At 44.7% G+C, this 20559-nt stretch overlaps 1 long non-coding RNA gene across 1 annotated transcript in view; it reads right to left on the reverse strand.

The window, feature by feature from the left end:
- Nucleotides 1–3377: 3377 nt before the first annotated feature.
- LOC119395842 (uncharacterized) overlaps nt 3378–20559 on the reverse strand; it is a 79026-nt gene continuing 61844 nt past the window's right edge. The window contains exons 2-3 of the long non-coding RNA XR_005184339.2: nt 8144–8211; nt 3378–3461 (exon numbers count right to left, since the gene is read on the reverse strand). This is a non-coding gene — a long non-coding RNA (uncharacterized LOC119395842). The remainder of the gene's footprint in view (nt 3462–8143; nt 8212–20559) is intronic.

Consider the following 20559-nt stretch of genomic DNA (forward strand, 5'->3'; position numbering starts at 1 on the left):
ATATTTGCTAATTCAAGACGTATTTAGGGGGTATGAATCGTGCAATGCGTCAAATTTGTAGGAAACGCGTCATATTACTGTTGAGAAGCTGAGAGAAATAACGGCGCTTCGTCAATCTCGAATAAGGTGTCATCCCGTCACTACTTTTAGGGCTCAACGTACATCACCATTCCGCCACTTCATCTTCACTGCAAAGGTCCTTGCTGTAAAGCGGTATGCCGACTCCACAATGCTTCACGAACTCATCCAGGCATTTATCAGGTAACGAGTCCTTGCTTGTTTCCGTGCTCCACAAGCTGCATTCTGAAAGGGCAAACGTTGCACAATACTGGACATCATTGCTTAAGGGTCAAGCAAATCAATGCCCATAAAACTTCGTAAAAGAGCCTGACTCATGCATTAGTATTCTTTTTATTAAATAATTTGTTTACTACCAATCATACGTCTTTTGCATATAAGGTGGGAACTAGAGGGGGCGCAGGAAGAATAAGTTTACGTTTCGATAAAACGAGTACAATCGCTCCCAGGAGGCCAGTACGTTCACTCCAGGGTGCCGAAATACGTCGCTGCTCCTTTAGTCGTGTACAACCAGCACAAGCAGTTCCTCAGGGCAAGAGCTAGACAGGGCTAGTCTTCCTACTCCTTCAATGTAAGGGATAGCGGATGAGAGGGCGTGGTATGGCGCGTGCTCCCAAACTAAAGGCTTCAGTGTACGGCATTGAACATACCTAGATCACTGCTTGAGCCTTCTGTGTCGAGCTTAACACAAAAACAGACGCTTGAATTATTCAAGAGCTGCGGAACAGTGGACGGGAGATGCGTTGTTCTGCTTGTACTAGTGTACTTGTGATTCCAATTGTTAAAGGCTTTGCAAGGACAAGACGAAAACAGCAAAAAAAGAACCCGCAAGATTAGCAAGCCTTGAGTACGGGTAATGATAACCATAAGGTTAATAATATTATTAATATGCTGTCATAATAAATGATTACATCATATTTCTGCACGCTTCTATAAATACAGACACTTATGGCAGTGCTCCTGCTCGTACGGCCACATTAATTTTGTGGGGGCAAGTATATTTTCCCCTTGTCAGTCTCTACTGCCGCTGTCGACGGCGACGGAGCGGTTACAGGTGAAGTGCTAAACGTAAAGAGCGCAAGAGAACACGGCCGCGAAAAAGGACGCACTATCATCGGAGCTATGTAGGAGGCTACCACGACGAAGTCGGAGGGTAAATGAGCCGATTTCTTGAAATTTGCAGAGATACTGAAAAATAGAACAGCCTTCAAGGCGTAGTAGGGTTCAGCAAACAAAGACTGTGGTTTACGAGTTGGCCGCGCAGAGGCGTGCAGAAACCTACAGAGATGTTTCTCAAGAGGAAAACGTTCTAGTTGACCGAGAGTTTACCATGCGTTGGCATAGGAATCCCAAACGGAAGAGCCTTACTTTTATTCGTCAGTGTAAGATGCTATGCATCATCATAAAGAGCGCAAAACTATCACACAAGCCTGCAAAGAGCGAGAAAGGCTAGTGTTCCTAGTCGGCATGGTAATGCTGCGCTATTTATGACCGATTGGTACCCACCAACCCAGTTTACTATGCTAGTATTATTACATGTTGATATTTTTTTTTTGTTTTCGATCACTGTAACAAAAAACTCGCTGTTGCACTGATTCAATATTGTTGAATGGCCAATTTCATTTTAGCGGTTGATATCACACATTTAAAAAATGCATTGTTTTTTAAAATCAATGCACTATTGAGTACTTAGCAGACTAATCAAGACCTATCACTGAGCAGTATGCCGAAGGTAAGGCCATCTGAAAATAAACTTTAGTTGCACCTTGAAACCACGCAATGAGAGACTCCTCAGCGCACGTCCCCACCCAAGAGAAAAAACGCAGTCTGTTTTTTTTTTTATTCTATCTTAACATTTTATGTCATTTTCTAGGAGCTTGCTTCCTATGCTCGCGCCTTGTCCGTAGCCGCCGGCGTGTATACAACTTCTCATTGGTCCCGCCAGGAGCGCAGCTGCGCGCTCTCTCCGGTGATTTCAAGAATGCTCACTACATGGCGCGGCGCCGCTCAAGGCGGCACACACCACGCTCTGCGCATGCGCTGGTTAGGTGACGGCTCGAGGGCCGCGCCTCTGGTTGGGCGCGCTTCCTTTCTCTCCGCCGGGAGCTCACTAAGTGAACACTCTTCGTTGCCGCTCCGCAGCATGAATACCCCAGCCAGGGCAGCAGCGCGATGGGCTCGCAACGCAGCAGCAACTGGGGCTCGCCGCCAAGACTCTGCGGTGAGAGCCCGGGAGGCCGAAGCGAAGAGGGCTAATGTATATATAACGACGTTGTCACGTCCATATATCATGGTAGGGCAATGTGTACGGAGGATTCACGCGTTACCCGATAATCTCCGAGCAAGCTCCTCTAACGTCATTCACTTCAAGGATATGACGGTGATTTTTTTTCTATCTCTTTTCCTGTCATTCAGTCCTCAATCCCCTTACCCACGCAGAGTAGCAAGTCAGTGCTTTGCATATGCCGGCGAAATCCTGTGCTTTTAAATAAAGAGTTCTCTCTCTCTCTCTCTCTAAAAATAAAATGTGCCACCTTCGAATAGGCAATACCTTATTTTGCTACATTATTCTATTGCTGATTGCTTGATATTCTTTTTTTTTCTTTTACGCATGCTAAATATGCCTGAAGTGTGTCTCATATCCTTGTAATTTATCTATTCAGTTCTGAACGCATTCCGCAGCCTTATCGCCGGCGCACTCTACTATATCCACTGGTGGTTCTCATATTCCACAGGAACGAGATAGTATGTTAGCGATAGCGACAACACTTCTGAATTTACTCTGAAGACAAAGACTCCTTGTCGAAATGTCGCTGGAAAGTGACTCTAATGATAAAAAGCAGTATGGGATATGAAATTTTCATATAGTGATATAGGACGAGCACATAGCGCGTGAAAGAGGATTTCGGTGATAAATGGAACACGCGGGTTTTTACCGGCGACCCGCGTATCTTCATGTCGTTGTGTTGTACATGGAGCATACATTATTAGTTCTCTTACAGCGAAAGCTTTCCTTGATGGAGGCGAAAATGTTTGAGGCCCGTGTACTTAGATTTAGGTGCACGTTAAAGAACCCCAGGTGGTCAAAATTTCCGGAGCCCTCCACTACGGCGTCTCTCATAATCATATCGTGGTTGGGACGTTAAACACCAGATATTATTAAAGTTTTCCTTCTTCACCCGCTCTTGGCCACTTGAAACATTTCATCGTGAACGTTTTCTCTTGGTTGCAAAAGCGAGTCATACAACCGATGTTAGAATGACCTCGCTGAGGTTCAACATTTTTTCCGTCGTACTTACGGCGTCCGTTGTACGGGATGTCGAGGACAGCGCAGTTCTCATAGTCGGTGTAGTGGAATTTCGCCTCGCTTGAAAGTGCCTCATCTGAAGAAACCAGAATACGTAATTTACGTGGTCAATCGAAATACGAGCACTCGCTATATTCAGTGTTATAGAATGCTGAATATAATTAGATTGCACTCAGCCTTATATAACACAACAAAACTTAGTTTTACGAATGTGCACATGTCTCGTAGCATGTTTGCAGATAAAATAAGGGCAGGTTTGAATGGGCAAATTAAAGAGACCATCGCGTAAATTTCGTTTAGGTGAATGAAAAACCAACTTAGCTTCATAAATTAAAAGCACGCCACGTGTACTACAATGTCTCTTTTAGCAACTGCGCTGGTTCTGCAAATCGTGCCCCATAAGTTAATTTATAAAGGGGTGAGTTCACAATAAATTTCCATCGAGAGAAGGAAACCTATCTCGGGTATATCAGGTAATGCTATGCACATTACATGCTAGAAGCAAATCACTAAACTGACGAGAAAATGTCATAAGCCTTTCATTTGCCACAATGTCTTTTTCTTTAATTACTCTTGCTCTTGCCGTTTACATTTTTTGTATAACCATTATGTCCATGCACATATGTAATTCCTCGAAATTTTAATGCTGATATTGTACGCTGTAGGAATAATATTACAAAACAACGCGTACAGAAATAGATTCTCTGGGCCAAGTCTGACAAACGGAGATGCGTTGACAACGATGAAATTCAAGTACGTGCGTTTTTAACAATGAAGCCAGGAATCTGAAAATATTGATCAACTTTTGCTTACCTGCCGTCGATTCATTAGGCACAGAAAAAATAATTTCGAAATTCTATTCAGAAACTTAAGAATTAATCTGAATTCTCAAAATATTATTTCCCTTGGGGTGGCTTCTCTTGGCTTCGGCAACAGGAGCGTCTGCTCAGCCCTATGCGAATTTCTCGGTGAGACACGACGAATTCCTTGTTAACTTACTCCTGAACAAAGTTTAGTATTCAGAATTCCCTTCAATCGTTCATTGTTTCTTATATTGTTGTATTACTCTTCTCCTTATTCCATATCGACAAGTCATTCTTAAATTTTCGTTTATTCTTTCGGCAATTGATTTATTCCTCATTCCTTATTAAAAAAAATTAACCGCCGGTTTCACGGCCGATCCCCCTTAGTGGGTTCGAACCAACAAATGGATCAAGCAAGCAAGCAAGCTCTTCTTGGCCGAGGTTTTGCCGGGACTATCGGCGTAACAAGGCTGGCAGCTTCTAGAGGGTATGTGCCACAGAAACCGGGGAAGCCCCACTATGCCCCTCCGGTTTACTAAAAATGAAGAAGTTGTCTATAACTAGCCTGAACATCCCAGCGGAGCAAGCGCCAGCACATGGGCAGCGTAGTGGACAGGAGGGAGTGGAAGTGCCAAGCGCATTGGGGGGGTGGGGTGGGGAGTAATGAGAGTGGGAGCGGACGCCAAGCGTGGGTTGGTGGAGTTGGGAAGAGGGGGGAGTAGGAGTTCCCAATGGGACTGTGCGCTCCCAACAGATGGTCCGAAAGAGCGAAAGTGCAGAGGTGCGCGCTCGAATGTTCATCATCATCCTCATCATCATCATCAGCCTGTCCACGCCCACTGCAGGCCAAAGCCTCTCCCATGTTCCACCAATCAAGCCGGTCCTGTGCTTTCTGCTGCCACGTTATATCTACAAACTTCTTAATCTCATCTACCCAGCTAATTTTCTGTCTCCCCCTCACGCGTTTGCCATCTCTTGGAATCCAGTCAGTTACCCTTAATGACCTCCGGCGAACTCGAATGTTCGGCGATGGGCAAAGTGGTGCGCTTCCCGCAAGAAGCTGCCCGTCGGGAGCGCAACGAGATTGGCGCGTGAACGGCAGCGACGGCTTCGTTATGATCCCGAAGCCCGCGCAAGAGATGTCGGAGCCAAGTTCGACCGGAGGGCAGAAGATCCAGAGCTTCGAGTGAGAGAAGTTCAGGCTAGACGTGAACGGCTTGCATCGCACCCCGAGTTTAAAAGAGAGGCATGATGAAGCGACGTTGAGCGGTTCGCTGTTTCATCAGCCTTCGCGAAGTTAACCCATTAGGGCCCAGCGTACTTTACCAAGTACACTTCATTTTTTTGGAATAGAAAATACACTATGCAATATTATAATTTTTCTGATTAGCATTTTTGATGCTAAAGGTTGCAGCAAGACACTCCTAATCGAACATACTGACTCAAGTCAATTTTTTCTGTGCTACGAGTTGTTAAACTTTTCGAAAACGAGCGCCCGTTGAACACATGTGACGACTACTACGTTTTCTCAATTAATTTAAGGTTTCACACTGTATATATTGAAAAAACAGATTGATTGTGCTTCAAAAGGTACAATATAACCGCGGCAAAGCGCTAGAATCAGCTGTAGTGCACAGTTTTGCTCTGAGGGGTAATCAAATGTTGGTGTACTTTTTGTAGTACACTGGGCCTTTGTGGGAGCTTACATGTGCATTGCGTTGTAGTTTGTCTCAGAAAGAAAACCAGGTATTTTCTTCAGAACAATGCCGTTTTTACGGTCATTAGAGACTCGGGAGACTGCAACAGATGCCGGCAGGGATATACGAGAGCCTCTTGGTGAAGTAATTGTCACTCCCAAACAGCTGAGGAGGAGGGGGCAGACAGCTGTGCGAATGAATGCCTTCTGCCTGATGGAACGAAAGAAATCGGGAAGACTGCTTCTGTTTTGATCCGGGAAACTAGTTTCTTTTCGTAAAGGGCAAAGACAATAGCATAGTTGCTATGGCGATGAACTATGACACAGTCGAGCCACTACGCTCTGTAAGCAGATGATCATCAACTCAAAAGAAAAACGTAGCGCCATCACGAAACATCGTCAGCAGCTAGAGAAATATTGCCATGGGAGAGATTCACCTCCACAATCAAGCTGCGTATAACTTCAGAATTTTCATTCGTGGTAAAATGAGATCGAAGCACCTATTTACACAGAAATTCAACATTGCTGCACTGAATGCATAGAGGATCTGCCTACCTACTGGACGTTAGCAGACCCTCTATGCGTCGACTGCTGTCATTCACCTGCATACTTGCAAGACACTACCTGTGCTGTGTACACAATAGAAATATCAAGAGGTCTTCCGTGTCCAGTGTGTCTGCCAGTCCCCTTCATCCATACGGGCATTTCACAAGAAGATTGAAAAACGGTAGAAGCGCACTGTCTGTGATAAATAGAAATGGTGCTGCGAAAAGTATGGTTCAACGCTTTGCATGATGCGTCGCTGCTTCGACAAGTTGCATGTGCCAAAACAACTTTTGTATTAGTATGGCAAGGGCCAAGCATGCTGGCTATTCGTGTGCCGAGCCAGCTTGCATTGCTATCGCAAGAGCCCAGCGTACTTTCTAAAGTACAGTATCATAACTTCTGAAGGAATAGATGTAACGCTATGAAACTTGCCACATGTTGTTGTCTACTGTACTTAGATAAGTGTGCAAAATTTCAATTACATTCAACGAATAGTTTTTGCTTGGGCCTTAATGGGTTAAGTCAGTGAAGCTGTCCTAAATATCTTTTTTTTTTCATCTTGCCCTAATTCAAATGCGGCTTCCATGGCGACGATTAATCCGGAGGCGTCATGTTACGCCGGGCAACGCCGCAGTCACTTGGCTAGCGGGGCAGCTATACCGGCATTACGTACTTTCGTGTCGTTTTTCTTGAGACACGAAACTAGACCAAATGATTCAGTATAAGAAGGCATAAAAATATGGAGGTGAAGACGACCAAGGAAGTAGACAGTCATGAATATACAGATTTAACATAATTTATAGCTTATCAGTAACTCTATATGCTTATGCACCGATATCCTTTGTTTATCCTTGTTTGATATTGATTACGTGTTATTGATGTGCAAAGAGTTTGCGGCTTCGCTGCGTTTTCAAGTGAATTGCGTGAAATGTTCGCTTCTGCGGGAAACCTATTCTAAAAAATGACTCCTCAATCAGTAGATTCTCACACGGTGGAATCAAATTCAACTTCAAGACTAGCAGAGCCGTCTGTCAACTTTCTGGCACTCTGCGCGGCTTCATTGTGCTAATGGGGAAGTTCCTCGCAACATGTCTCAATCTTCATGCTTATGCTAAATCGTTCATAGGCTTTCATAAAGTACCCCTTTTTATATAGTTAGGTAAAGACAACATTCATGACTACATGGGCTAACGAAACATGTGTCGTATAGAATACGCTGTACGGATGTAAGACTGCGTTATTGATTCAGCTAGGCCACGGGAAAGCAAGTGTATAGCCAATGCGCGCACTATAGCAGGCTCATGCAAAACACACTAGAAAGTGATAAGTAGTAGGTCATGCCATGCCAGTGACAACTTGGTTGTACGATTCTGTGTCGTTAAATCCTCTCATTAGAGACATGGCGAAAATTGTAGCGGAATAAGGATTTGCAGTCAGATCTAATATGCTATTATTTCATGAGTCGAGCAAGGTCATGTGGAAACGCAACCACAGTGTTGTTTTTCTTGAAGCTTTCAATAAATGGCAACAGCACAATAATTTCAATTCGAAGCACATATTTAAACCATTTCTCTTCTCTGTTTCATCATCGCTTTCTACTAGGAAGGCCATGATCGCAGTTTTTATACAGATAGGATACGATTGAAATGTCCTGTGTTCTCGTAAATGCCAAAAACTGTGTCCTTAATAATGACACAACGACTACGAGCTTACCTGAGCCCACTGTGAAGAGGAATGTGTCCGGGCTGGTTCCCTCGAATACATAAAAGCTCACCGTTCGCCTAGAAAGGAAGAATAATAAAGTCAATAACCATTCATTGAATTTGCCAAAAGAAATTATCACTTGTTTTTGGTAAGATTCATACATACACAGAATTTGAAAGCAAGGTTTTTTGTTGTATGCAGCATAATAAACACAAAATTTGCCAGTACTTGAGCAGTAGTTTTTCCGGTCCCTTGTATATCCAACTGCGATTGATGCGTTGTAAAAACGAGTGGTAGGTGCAATAAAGATGTCAGTTGTAAGTTCAGCGATCGTCTAGTCTACTGTGTTCCTGCGTCCTCGTCCTTTATTGCACTGTTTTTCCCCAGCTAAGCATGTACCAACTCGCCCAAATCAAAGTCTTGCTCGCGAATCTACACAGACAGTCTTTGGCCGTCGCATTAGATAACACTGTGTTAAAGAAATGTTGTGCGCATGTAACAACATTTAGACGCAGAATCATCTGCTTCTCATGCAATCAACTATCACGCATTGAAACAAACCTTGTTAAGCTTTGTGAACTCTCAGACGGATCGCCACAGAGATTGATAACGTACATTATGCGCGCGTTCACTCAAACAGAATTATTTTACAAAATGCCGTTTCAAGCGTACTACGTTATTAGCACGATCCTCAGTCAGTATACGTCCAGTCTGTGCACAATACGTTCAGTGTGTGCACGTAACTATAAGTAGTAAAATACGCCTAATAAAAAAAGATGTGGTCAGCGTGGAGTGGTGGCGGAAGGCTGGACCGACATAGGAGCTTGTAGCCCACCTAGCTTCAGTGTGCTTCTAAAAGCTCCTCTAAGTCTTTGCTAAGTTTGGCTAGGCATCGCAAGGCTTCCCTATCGATAATTCTCATATGACACTATATATTAATAATATTAATAACTGGAGTTTAACGTCCCAAAACTACGATATGATTATGAAAGACGCCGTAGTGCAGGGCTCCAGAAATTTCGACCACCTGGGGTTCTATAACATGCACCTAAATCTAAGTACACGGGCCTCAAACATTTTCGCCTCCATAAAAAATGCAGACGCCAGGGCCGGGATTTCATCACACGACCTCTCATATGACACATATACCTCGTATCCAAAAAACGCCAGGTCTGTGCGGAAAGCGCAGCAAAGTCACAGCGAAAGCTCGAAGAGCGGCGTTTATAGAGCCCGTTATAAACTCTATTGTGCCTACTAATACAAGTATACTAGCAACGTACCCACTACGCCAAAAATCACAATTTTTGTGAAGTTGGGAACCACCACGACATTACTCGTCATTCTGCGGAGTAGCGTGGTACTATCTGTAAGGCATTATGTGCAGTTTATTGATGCGACGACTGATGAAAATGAAGAATTATGACTGAGCCTTTTGTAATGGGTTGGAAACTTTAAAGCACCACTAGTTACGTAATTCGCATTGTGTGACTCCCAGTCGTTATTTCACTCTTTCACTACGCTTTATAATATACGCTAACATAAGAAAGAGATAGAGTGAGGGAATTAACTTTATTGAGACCCTGATGAAATAGATCACGGGAGCCTTATGGGCTTCCTTGGCAACCAATAGAAGTGTGCTTGCGAGGAACCTACTACTCTATAAATTTTTGTGAAGTATGGAGGCAGCCACTGTGCAATTTTTCGTCATTCTGCGGAGAACCGTGGTACCGACAAGGCACTATGTGCAGTTTGTTGGTTCAGTGGCTGATGACGATGAAGAATTATGGCAGAGCTTTTTTAATGGGTTGGTAGCATTCAACAACCCACTCGTTGCGCAGTTCGCATTGTGTGACGCCTGGTTACAGATTTCGCTCTAACAATCTCGTATGAACACATATCAATCAGATGTGTTCTCGTATGATGACACGAGATTATTGGACATGTGTCATACGTGTCATATGAAATTTTTCGATACGGTTGGTATGTGGAGCGTAGAACTATATTGCTCGACGAAGAGTCTTCGTGGCTACGTGAAGTGAGCGATCATTGAGAATGTTCTTAATTAGCTGCGCATTAATTAGCAATGCCTTAATTACATGGGTGTTAGTTTGCCCGTTTTTAATTACCACATATTATATACAAAGCAATTCATTGGTAGTACGCTAATTTGCATGGTCTGAATCGGCAAGGCCTTCACTGACAATTGACCCTAATTAGCAAATTCTTAAGAAGATGAAAAGGAGGCCGACCAACGTGCTAGAAGGTAGAGGCCCAATCACGGTGATTGTTTTTGTTCACTCTGCAAGGCCTGACGGCGAGCTTTAATGCACTGCACAGTGCATTAAAGGCAGCCTCAGCACTACGACGACAACGATTATGTAACGTATGGCTTCCTGCAAGATCAACCTTTTAAGATTTGCATTAGGAGAAAACTACTACTCACTTCCGGCCATCATGGTTCCCTTGAAGAAAAGAAATATATTCGCCCTTCTTTTCTTCCGGTTTGAGCCAGATTCTCCTCATCGTGAGGCATTCGTATACGGTGTCGTTGTTAGCGTCAGAGATGGCGACGGTGAATGGAAATGCTTCAAAGATCTGCGTACAAGACATTGAAGGTTTTAGCTGGCCTGGTTGTGAAAAAGCTGTTGTGATCTATTTTGCTTTATGACGAGGTATTATTTCAGCAACTACGGAACATAGGCAAGAAATATACGCAGATAGAGCTTCTTTAGTTTCTCGCAGTCAGGTGCATAAATCTCGGTATCCATTGTGTGCCATATCATTGAATAGTCCACTGATGTGTTTTGGATTGATTCTAGTGGCTAAAGCCAGGAAACTTTGAGAAACCGCAAACAGTGAACGCTAACGTGCCTTTTTGTAAATCCGAAGCATTTCTTAGTGAACCGAAGGCAGTATGAGCATCTCTATCATCTGCTCAACCGCCTACGTCTGGGCGCTCTCGTGGTCTTCTCGTTAGCTTAGTAAAGACCAAAATCGACATAGTAGGACATGAAGGTATGCGAACGTGAGTCTGTGGTCATGAATCGGACAGGTCACGTTGTCTCGACGAATGCAAAAAACAAGAATCAGGATCCCAGCAGGAATCGAACCGAGGCGTTCTGCGTGGCAGTCAGTTGTTCTACCGCAGATCCAATGGAGGCCTCGGCACTGTTTTTGAAATAGATCCTATGCAGGGGTCATGTTGGTCCACCGTAAATCGTCGTTGCAGTGCTGTTCATCTAATTTTCCAACAAGGTAATGAACATTACATATGTACTCCTATGATAAAGGCGTCACGTCGAGTTACTGTGAGTTGTGGTTCCAGTGTAGGATCCGGCTTTATAACAGAGTAGTGAACATTACATATGTACTTCTATGACTGAGCAAGCTATTTTTAAGCGTTTCGCGACCCCTGAAGAATATGGTAACGGATGGCACGTATGAGATTCATATCATCACACCGTTGCGTGCACTCAGTTTCGATTAAAATGACGTGTTCGCTCTAACGAGAGTACTGACGTTGAGTCAGACCATAAGATACCCTTCAAACGCCAGTGTAGTCAACGTGACTGGTAAGCTCGCGATGTGCACACCGTTATTCCATGTACAAAAACAAAAACAGCGTCGGTTCACCTCGTCACCATTGAATATATATATATATATATATATATATATATATATATATAATATATATATATATATATATATATATATATATATATATATATATATATATATATATATATATATATATATATATATATATATATGAGTGAGAAGGACTCACGTACGAAATGTAGTTTTATTAACGTTTCGGCTGGTGGGCCAGCCTTCGTCAGAATGAATGTACTGCCCGTGACAGACACTATAAGTGTGTAGCACAATCAAACGTGCTTAGGTGCAACACAAGAGCACCAGGTGCAATACAATCAAAACGTGCATCGAAATAAATATGTGCAACATAGGAAAACCTGTATCGAGTGCAACACAACAGGTGCAACACAAAAAAACGTTCATCTAGAGCTACAGGTGCAAAAAATTGCATCCAGAGCAACAGGTGCAGAAATGTGTATCCAGATCAGCAGGTACAATGGTGCAACACAATAGAACGTGCATCGAGTGCAACACAACAGGTGCAACACAAAAAACGTTCATCGAGACAAACCGGTGCAAAAAAGTGCATCTAGAGCAGCAGGTACAAAGAACACAACAGGTGCAAAGAACACAACAGGTGCAACACAAAAAAACGTTCATCGAGACCAACCGGTGCAAAAAAGTGCATCCAGAGCAGCAGGTACAAAGATACTGAGCATCGAGGGCGACAGGTGTCTATTGCAGTGCGAGAAACACCTGTTAATGGGCGCAACGCTGTGAATAACAATAGGAACGCGCTGCGCGAGAGCAACAAGTGGTGGGCGCATGGTGAACCCAATACTGTGAATAACAATAGGAGCGTGCTACGCATCGAGGCGCATAAAACTGCGAATAACAATAGGAATATGCTGTGCATTGAGAACAGCAAGTGAAGAGCGCATGGTGAATACAATACAGTTGATAGGCAAGAGGAATAGGGACAAAGACGAGTTTGTGCCAGCAATGAGGTGTGCACTGTACTCTAGGCAAGCATGCTAGCCAACCTACCCGCGTTCTCGTTTAAGCCACACGAAACCGTGTTGAACTTGTGAATTAAAAATGACTCGCGCATTTCGCGTTTATAATGTGACGTAAATCCTGAGTCCAATATAGTCGCTGTAAATGATTCAAACGTGTGTCCGGTGCTGGCGACGCGTCTAGATATTGCCAAATGAAGCATGGAGTGCACATGCGCTTTGTGGTTGTTGAAACGGTAGCGAAATGCATTTTCGGTTTGACCGATATACTGAAACTTGCAGATGGAGCACTCAAGCAAATAAACCACATTATCTGTCTCACACAAAAATCGCCACGAATTTTCAAGCTAAAACCATTGGCGCTGCTTTTAGCCACAGTGGAGGTCGTCATCTGAGTGCATACTTTGCATCGAGGTTTGTGACATGGATGGCAACCAGCGTGTGGAATGTAGTTGTTTCGAACGTTGGAGGACGTGAGGATATCCTGCAGATTACTGCAACGATGATACACGGCGCGGGTTGGCTCGGGAAAAACTTTCTTTAAATGTTCGCTTTGAGTCAGCATGTTGTAATGTTTCCTCAGAATTGCTTCCACATTGGGCGCTGAGGCGCTATGCGTGAGGACAAGGTTAGCGCTATTGAGGCTACGGGGACGTCTCTCGGCGTTGATAAGCGTTTTACAGTCAAGCTTGTCTACGCGTGCCACAGCGTCATCAATAATCTTAGCGGGCTACTTTTGTTTTAGAAGGGAAACACGTAGTTTATCGCAGCTAGCACTGAAGTCTGCCTGTTGGCTTATCGCCGGAAAATTTGTCGCACGTCTCAACAACCGCCAAGATGCCGTCCGAATGAGGGATGTTTGTGTACAGGGACGATACGTCCAGTGTTACAAGGAAGGAACCATTAGGCACAGTAATCTCATTAATTGCCGACAAAAAGTGGTTCGTGTCCCTCACGAAAGACTGAAATGTTGCTGGAATGTTACGAATTAGCGAGTGAACATAACAAGACAGGTTTTCTGTCACCGTTCTGTTAGCTGAAACAATGGGGCGGCCGGGATTGTTTGGCTTATGAATTTTTGGCAGCATATAAAATCGGCCTGTAGATGGACTTAGAGGAACCAGTGTTGTGGCTGCCTTATCACAAATTTTTTTCTCTCTGAAGAGTGCAGTGATCTTCTCTTTCAAAAGTCTTTTAAAGTCCTTTGTGGGGTCTGCATCAAGTCGCCTATAAAATGTACGATCATTAAGCTGCCTTAGAGCCTCCTCAATATAGTCCGTTGTGTTCATAACCACAATGGCATCCCCCTTATCTGCTGGCTTGATAGTGATGTCGGTACGCTTTCTTAATGTTTCAACAGCCTTCAGTTCTTCTTGTCGCACATTACGATGGAACGGAATTTTCTGTTTGTATGCTTGAATGACATCGCGCTGAATAGCCTCAATATATAAGTCAAGATATTTGTCACGTTGCGAGGGTGGCGTCCAGTGTTTAGATGGCGGCAGTTCCAAAGAACTGTCACCAGTAGCAGCTCTATCATGAAAAAACTCCCTCAACCTTAGATTGCGCGCAAAATTGTCCAAGTCGGTAAGTAGCTGGAATTCATCGAAGTGTCCCGTTGCAGGTCAAAAATTTAAACCGCGCGATAATACAGATGTCATCAATGAACCTCTTGTAGCACCGCGGTTTTAAATGGCGACTGCATAAAAATTGCTCTTCAAGCCTCCCCATAAATATGTTTGCATAGTTTGGTTGCATTGGACAGAACACAGCTCGATATGTTAACAACGTTTGAAACATCACTGGAACACGCCGCACTTTGGAAGCGGGAGGGCGCCCTACTGAAATTTTTCAGGAGTTGCACAGGTTTGCAATCAGACATCACGCTGTCCTGGCGCAACTTCTTACATTTGACAGCAGATATTTCATTACGTTTCCTTTCCTCGAATGTGCACAGCGAGTTCACCTCTTGGGCAGTAAGCTCCAATCGATTGCAGAGCTGTTTCTCTTCGTTCATTAGGGACCTCAAACATGAGCGGTAGTGATTGGCAATAATGCGTACTAGTTCTAGTGAGGCCTTCTGTAAGGTCACTTGCCACCTTTTTGCATCATTGTTTGACAGGTTACATGTGGCAGGGCGTAGGGAAAGCTTGAGACCTCTAGGTGGAATAGAAGCAGCAAGATAAGCTTCTAGAGTGGAAGCGTGCAGTTCATAACGAACACGTTTTTCGACTTTCTTTCTTATTTTTTGAAATCCCTTAGAACAGACGTTCGAGGCATAGTTATCACTGTTGTGCGCTGAAACGAGTCAGTTGTCCGAGTTGCCTTTTGCAGCATCAGAATATTTTTTTCGAAGTGGGTACCTTTGCTGAGTAGTAGGATCAACCGCCGTCGTAGCAGGAGCTCCCAGAGTGGTGGCGGCGTGGACAGTAGCAGTTGGTGCCGGGTGGCCGCAGGACGTCCCCTGCGTCGTTGGGAGCCCGGCCCAGGGTGGACGGGACGTCGGAAGAACTTGCAGTGGGACCGCTCACACGGGCGGTGGTGCCCGCAGCAGAAGGGGATCTTTCGGAGGGCGAGCACTGTTCCTTGCCCCGCTGCGACGAACAAGGGCCAGCGGGCGGCTGGGCAGTTGGTTTCTCTCGCATACCTGTAGTTGACAGCACATAGTGTTGAAAAGCTGGGGCACAATCTTGCCAAGACGCCGTGGTTGCTTGACTCGGGGATTCGAAGCGCAGCTGTCGGACATGGCTCGGCACGAGGGCGACACCTTCAAAGCTGAGGTGCACTCCGTCCGCCGCGAGGACTCGTGCGGGGGCCAACCATTCGAGTGCATGGTCAACAAATTGAACAACTTTGGAACGTCTGCAATAACGACGTAAAAGACTGTTGAAGAGGCTGGCTTCACGGTTGAACCGGCGGATGAACCTTTGGTTCTTGCATCCACAGCGATGGTTAACAGTCCTCGGCAAGATCAGCGTGGCGTATACATTCCGTAGTCCTGGATGCTCTTTCTGAATACAGTTAAGCATGTGGGTGTAGTTCTCGAAGACGGCTCGTGCTTTCTTCTTCGTTAAGTCGTTGGTTCCGATGTGCGGGATCAATGTAGAAGTCGTTAGGGGAACGAGGCCCATCAGCAAAGGCATGTCGGCAATAACGGCACCACTCTGTGAAAAAAACGCTGGCGTACCTGTCAATAGCGGGTCGAAGTGCTGGAACAAATATTTGGTTTGCGAGTCAGCCAGGACGACAGCGGAAGGCGGGGCCTTTGGGAATTTCCATCAAATATATTTCGACGTGGTCCTCCCGGAATCCATAGTTGAATAGTACTTTGGGTATGAAGATCGATGGGTCCGGTACGATAGATGAGTGAGAAGAAGGACTCACGTACAAAATGTAGTTTTATTAACGGTTCGGCTGGTGGGCCAGCCTCCGTCAGAATGAATGTACTGCCCGTGACAGACACTATTTATAAGTGTGTAGCACAATCAAACGTGCTTAGGTGCAACACAAGAGCAACAGGTGCAATACAATCAAAACGTGCATCGAATGAAACATGTGCAAACAATTGCACCTGTAATTATATATATATATATATATATATATATATATATATATATATATATATATATATATATATATATATATATATATATATTGAGAGAGAGAGAAATAGAGAGATACGGCCGATGGCGGGGGAGGCTTTCCCCACCCACTCGCGAACAAGATGGTACGCCACTCCGCCTCGAGCCTCGCAGCTTAATAAGCTTAATAATAGCTAGGCAAAGCATCGTCGTCGTTGGGGCAGCGAGGACATTGTGAATGATGTGAAAATCACCAATAACTTCACGTGAACATTCTTGCCTTTCTTGCGTTTTGTTCCATTCCTCGATCTCATCGTCACTCTCATATTTTCTGCGCACACTTTCGATCATAGCGTCGTCGCTGAACTATCTAATTTTTGATATACAGAGGGAGAATGTACTTCGCTGTGTTTAATAACATTATAAAAGAAATACAGTCAGCTCTACGTAGCATACACTGGGACATCCATGCATAGGCGTGTTATGCATGTAATAGAAGCAACACTCCTTGTAGGTTAACCACACAACTTTATGCATGAAAACAATATGTCGATGGCGGCCTTCCCGTTGTGTAGATTCGTATCATTCGATGGAACTTTGTAATGTCTAAAAGCTGCTCACTAATAATATCGTTTTTAATCTGAGTAGCAATGAGTGCACCTTTCCTTTCATTAATTATCACTACTCTTTATTGCACGTATTCAGGTTTGTGTACATTACATTTTTCCTTGTTTGCTGCTAGTCGAAATACGTTTCTAGTGCGTTTTGATTATTATTATTACTATTACGACAGTTCTATTACATTACCTATTCTGTGAACTTGTGAACCATAAGTTTCCTTCAAGAAGAAATAATTTGTTCTATAAGAGGCGTAGAACATTCTTCATACTCATCGCGTTTGTACTTGAAACATTGCTTCGGGAGCCTTCCGGCCCCTCCAAGTAAATACGCCTATGCTAATGGTGTTAGCACCGATTTTCGTTGAAAAATTGTGGGCGATTATAACGTTAACCTGCCCCGCATTGTTTGCTTCCGCACTGCTTGGTAGCTGTTTATGACTGGTCGAAATTTTTTTACTCATGCACACAACACCTGACGCGACGCAGCAAATGACGCGAAAATGACCAATCGCCTAGTGTCCGCTTATGCATGACTACGTAAAGAGTAAGAGAACACAATATATTCAATGTGGCATATTTCTGGCCATTGCCTCGTCGCCATTCGTCAAAAATTTTCCGCGTGCCATAAAATCGCCTGCTTTTAACGGGACATTACAAATCTATGAAATCGCGCGTCGTTAAAAGTACATATTCTCAATAAACAGTGCATTACTATGCTGAACAATTCCTAAACTTTATCGGAATAGCCGGAACGTGTCTTATTTTGAACGTAGTTCAAAAAGGCTGCCCGCCGCTCAAACAGGCAGTGGCAGTTGGCGAGTTGGATTCATATAACAAATATTTTCAGTTGTATAACGATATTGAGCTGTTTCTGCCCGTATGCAACTCTGTGAACTCATCCTTGCTGAGAGAGACGAATAAACAGAAATTAACATCGCTGCTCGTGTGTGCTTCTTTGCCGTCCGAGTAGTATTTTGCGATGTAGAAGTCAATTCAAGATGAATCAACACTAACTAGCCCGGCTGTCAATACACTCTCCTTCGTCTAGAAAACTATGGACCTTGACCACCTCTCAGTTCTGGTAGAACAATTTGCCGTGCAAGCTAGAAAGCTGGGCTTCCCAATGTGCTCGAGTCCACTGCTTTATTCGTCGCCTTGTTGCAGGCCGCCACTCGCTGCAAGCTACCGTATTGTCACGTGATTGTTACGGTGAAGAAGGCTGCAGCAAGACTGGGATATACGGAACTCTTTATTTGGGCGATTTTGTGCCCGGGAATTGAACTCGAAATACAAGCGATACACACTGTGCACCTATAGCGGTGAGATGAGTGGTCGGTCGTCGAATAATCTGATCATCGCCCGAAGGCGCCGTCTTTTATACATGTCATCGAACGTTCCATCGATATCGCTAGTGCTCGCGCAAGCTCTCGAATAAATTCACTAGTCGCGTTCAGCGCATAGTCTTAGCAGAACGATCTCAAACAACCGCGAAGTGTCCGGAACATTGCGACGCGGTGTGCGCCGAGCGTTGCTACAGTTTTTGCGAGTGAAACCCGAATACATCAAAATGAAGCGAGAAGCGCGCGCGGAAATATGATAAACAAGACGAAGCAGGTCAATCGGAAACTAAAGCGGAAACTTTTTTAGCTCTCCCAGGTCGGCTTAACAAAACACTCAACACTTCCGCACTCTCATCGTCCCACAGCAGCTTGGTTATAGAGCAGCGGTGACGCTATTCCCTTTCGATGAAAAAAAAAAACTGAATTTCCTGAAACAGGAAGAGCGTTTCATCGGTCCGCAAAGCGTGTACCGGTTCCCGCCCGTCTTTGCGTCGTCGGTGGTGTAAGTTTCAGGCCAGACAGAGCAGAATAAATATATCTGCAGAGTGCTCTAGCGTTATTGAGCCCGTGCTCAGCGGTACCCGCCTTTGGAATGCTGGAGCGCAATGCGCGAAAGCATCGCATACGCGGCTTGCACTCGAGAGAGCCTACAGTGCGTGGTCAGTTGAGCCACGGCTGACAATTTTCACAGCACAGACGTAGGACAAATTTTATTATAGAATGATATGATTGCTGTGCCGAAGGAAAACTTCGCCACATTTGTTGGTTTCCCACTGTGCAGCCGATAGCGACCGCTGTCGAAAGTGGGGGGCTCCGCCCGCCTAACTTTGCCCCTCGGTAGATACGCCAATGTTGAGACGCCATGCTCCTTCGAAGCAACGTGAAACAGTGCAATATCAGTCAATTCTTTGAAAACTTGTGGTCGTGCGAATTAACTGGTATGAGTGTTTTTCTATTTTCATGAAAACGAAATTCTCACTAGAACCAACAAAAATCGATTCCCGGCGATTTCGCAATTGGGGGGTTCGAGTGTATACATATATGTATGTGACGGTTCACGGTTTAATGGCGAGTAAGGAAGATCAGGACGGTTAGAATAAAAAAATAATAATGTCTGGGCTTTAATGTCCCAACGTTAGAATAAACAGGTGTTCCCACTGACGCCATGTCTCCTTCGTCATAGTTAGTCGACAGGACCTACCTCATCAGCTTCATGAGCACATCAAAAAAGACGATCAGCCTGCCGAAATACAAGGTTTTCAGCAAGCTGCCCCCCTCCCCGAAAAAACTTCCTGGCTACGGGCCTGGCTCACATAATATGAGGCTTAAACGACGGTGTGCCTGAAGAGATCTAAAAGCGCCTCGCTGGATTGACGCTTCTTAACCGAGCCAAGTGGCTTGCTGCTGCACTCCAAGTGGTAGTCTCTGTGCAAAGTTGTTTCCTAACACTCGTCGAAGCAGCAACCCATGCAACGGGATACCCATCCTACACGACGATGGAACCCTGCAGGTTCGATGTGCACTACTCGCAGTGAGTGCCGACAGTGTGCCTCTGCTGGTTTGTCAAATCGGCTACACTGGCCCAATGAGTGCCTTCGTCGCGAAATGGTGTCTGCTCTTGCTGACGACCACGGAAACGAAGAGAGCGGATCAAAGCTGCACTAATACGCTTTGGTGCACTTGTGAACAGACACTTGGTGAACGCAACTCTCGGTACAGGAGCCACTACTACCTGTATGAGTGACGTTGTGTTTAGAAACCTCAAACTGCAATTGTTCAACGATTCATGCATCAGTGTCCAACAAGTCGCTTCAACAACAAACACTTTGGGCCGCGTATACATACAATTGGAAATAGGGAAGATAAAGCAGGCAGTCGAAAGGCACGTTCGCCAAAAAATGAAGACTGAATTCTTGCTAGGCCTGGACAGCGCCTCCTTTTTCAACCTTTCACTGAACTTGAACACTCTGACTTTGTTCCGAGGCATCGAAATTGTGTACACCCCCTTCGGAAATCGAAAGTGCGTCTTCAGTGCGAATACATCCCCACTTCAGTCCGTTGATGTCACGGACCTTCCGACGTCGCGACAAGTTGCTTTGAGGGATGATCTTCACAACTGCGAGGAAATTTCCTCAAAGTCTCAGAGGGACATCGGGTGTACTGCGGATGAACGACGTCGTATCGTCCTGGACAACAACGTCTCGATTCACAGATTATCGAATTAATGCTCCTCGGCCGACAAACAGGAAATTATCAGGCAAGTGGACTTACTTC

This window comes from Rhipicephalus sanguineus, chromosome 6 (genome assembly GCF_013339695.2).
Source record: "Rhipicephalus sanguineus isolate Rsan-2018 chromosome 6, BIME_Rsan_1.4, whole genome shotgun sequence".
NCBI classification, from domain to species: Eukaryota; Metazoa; Arthropoda; class Arachnida; order Ixodida; family Ixodidae; genus Rhipicephalus; species Rhipicephalus sanguineus.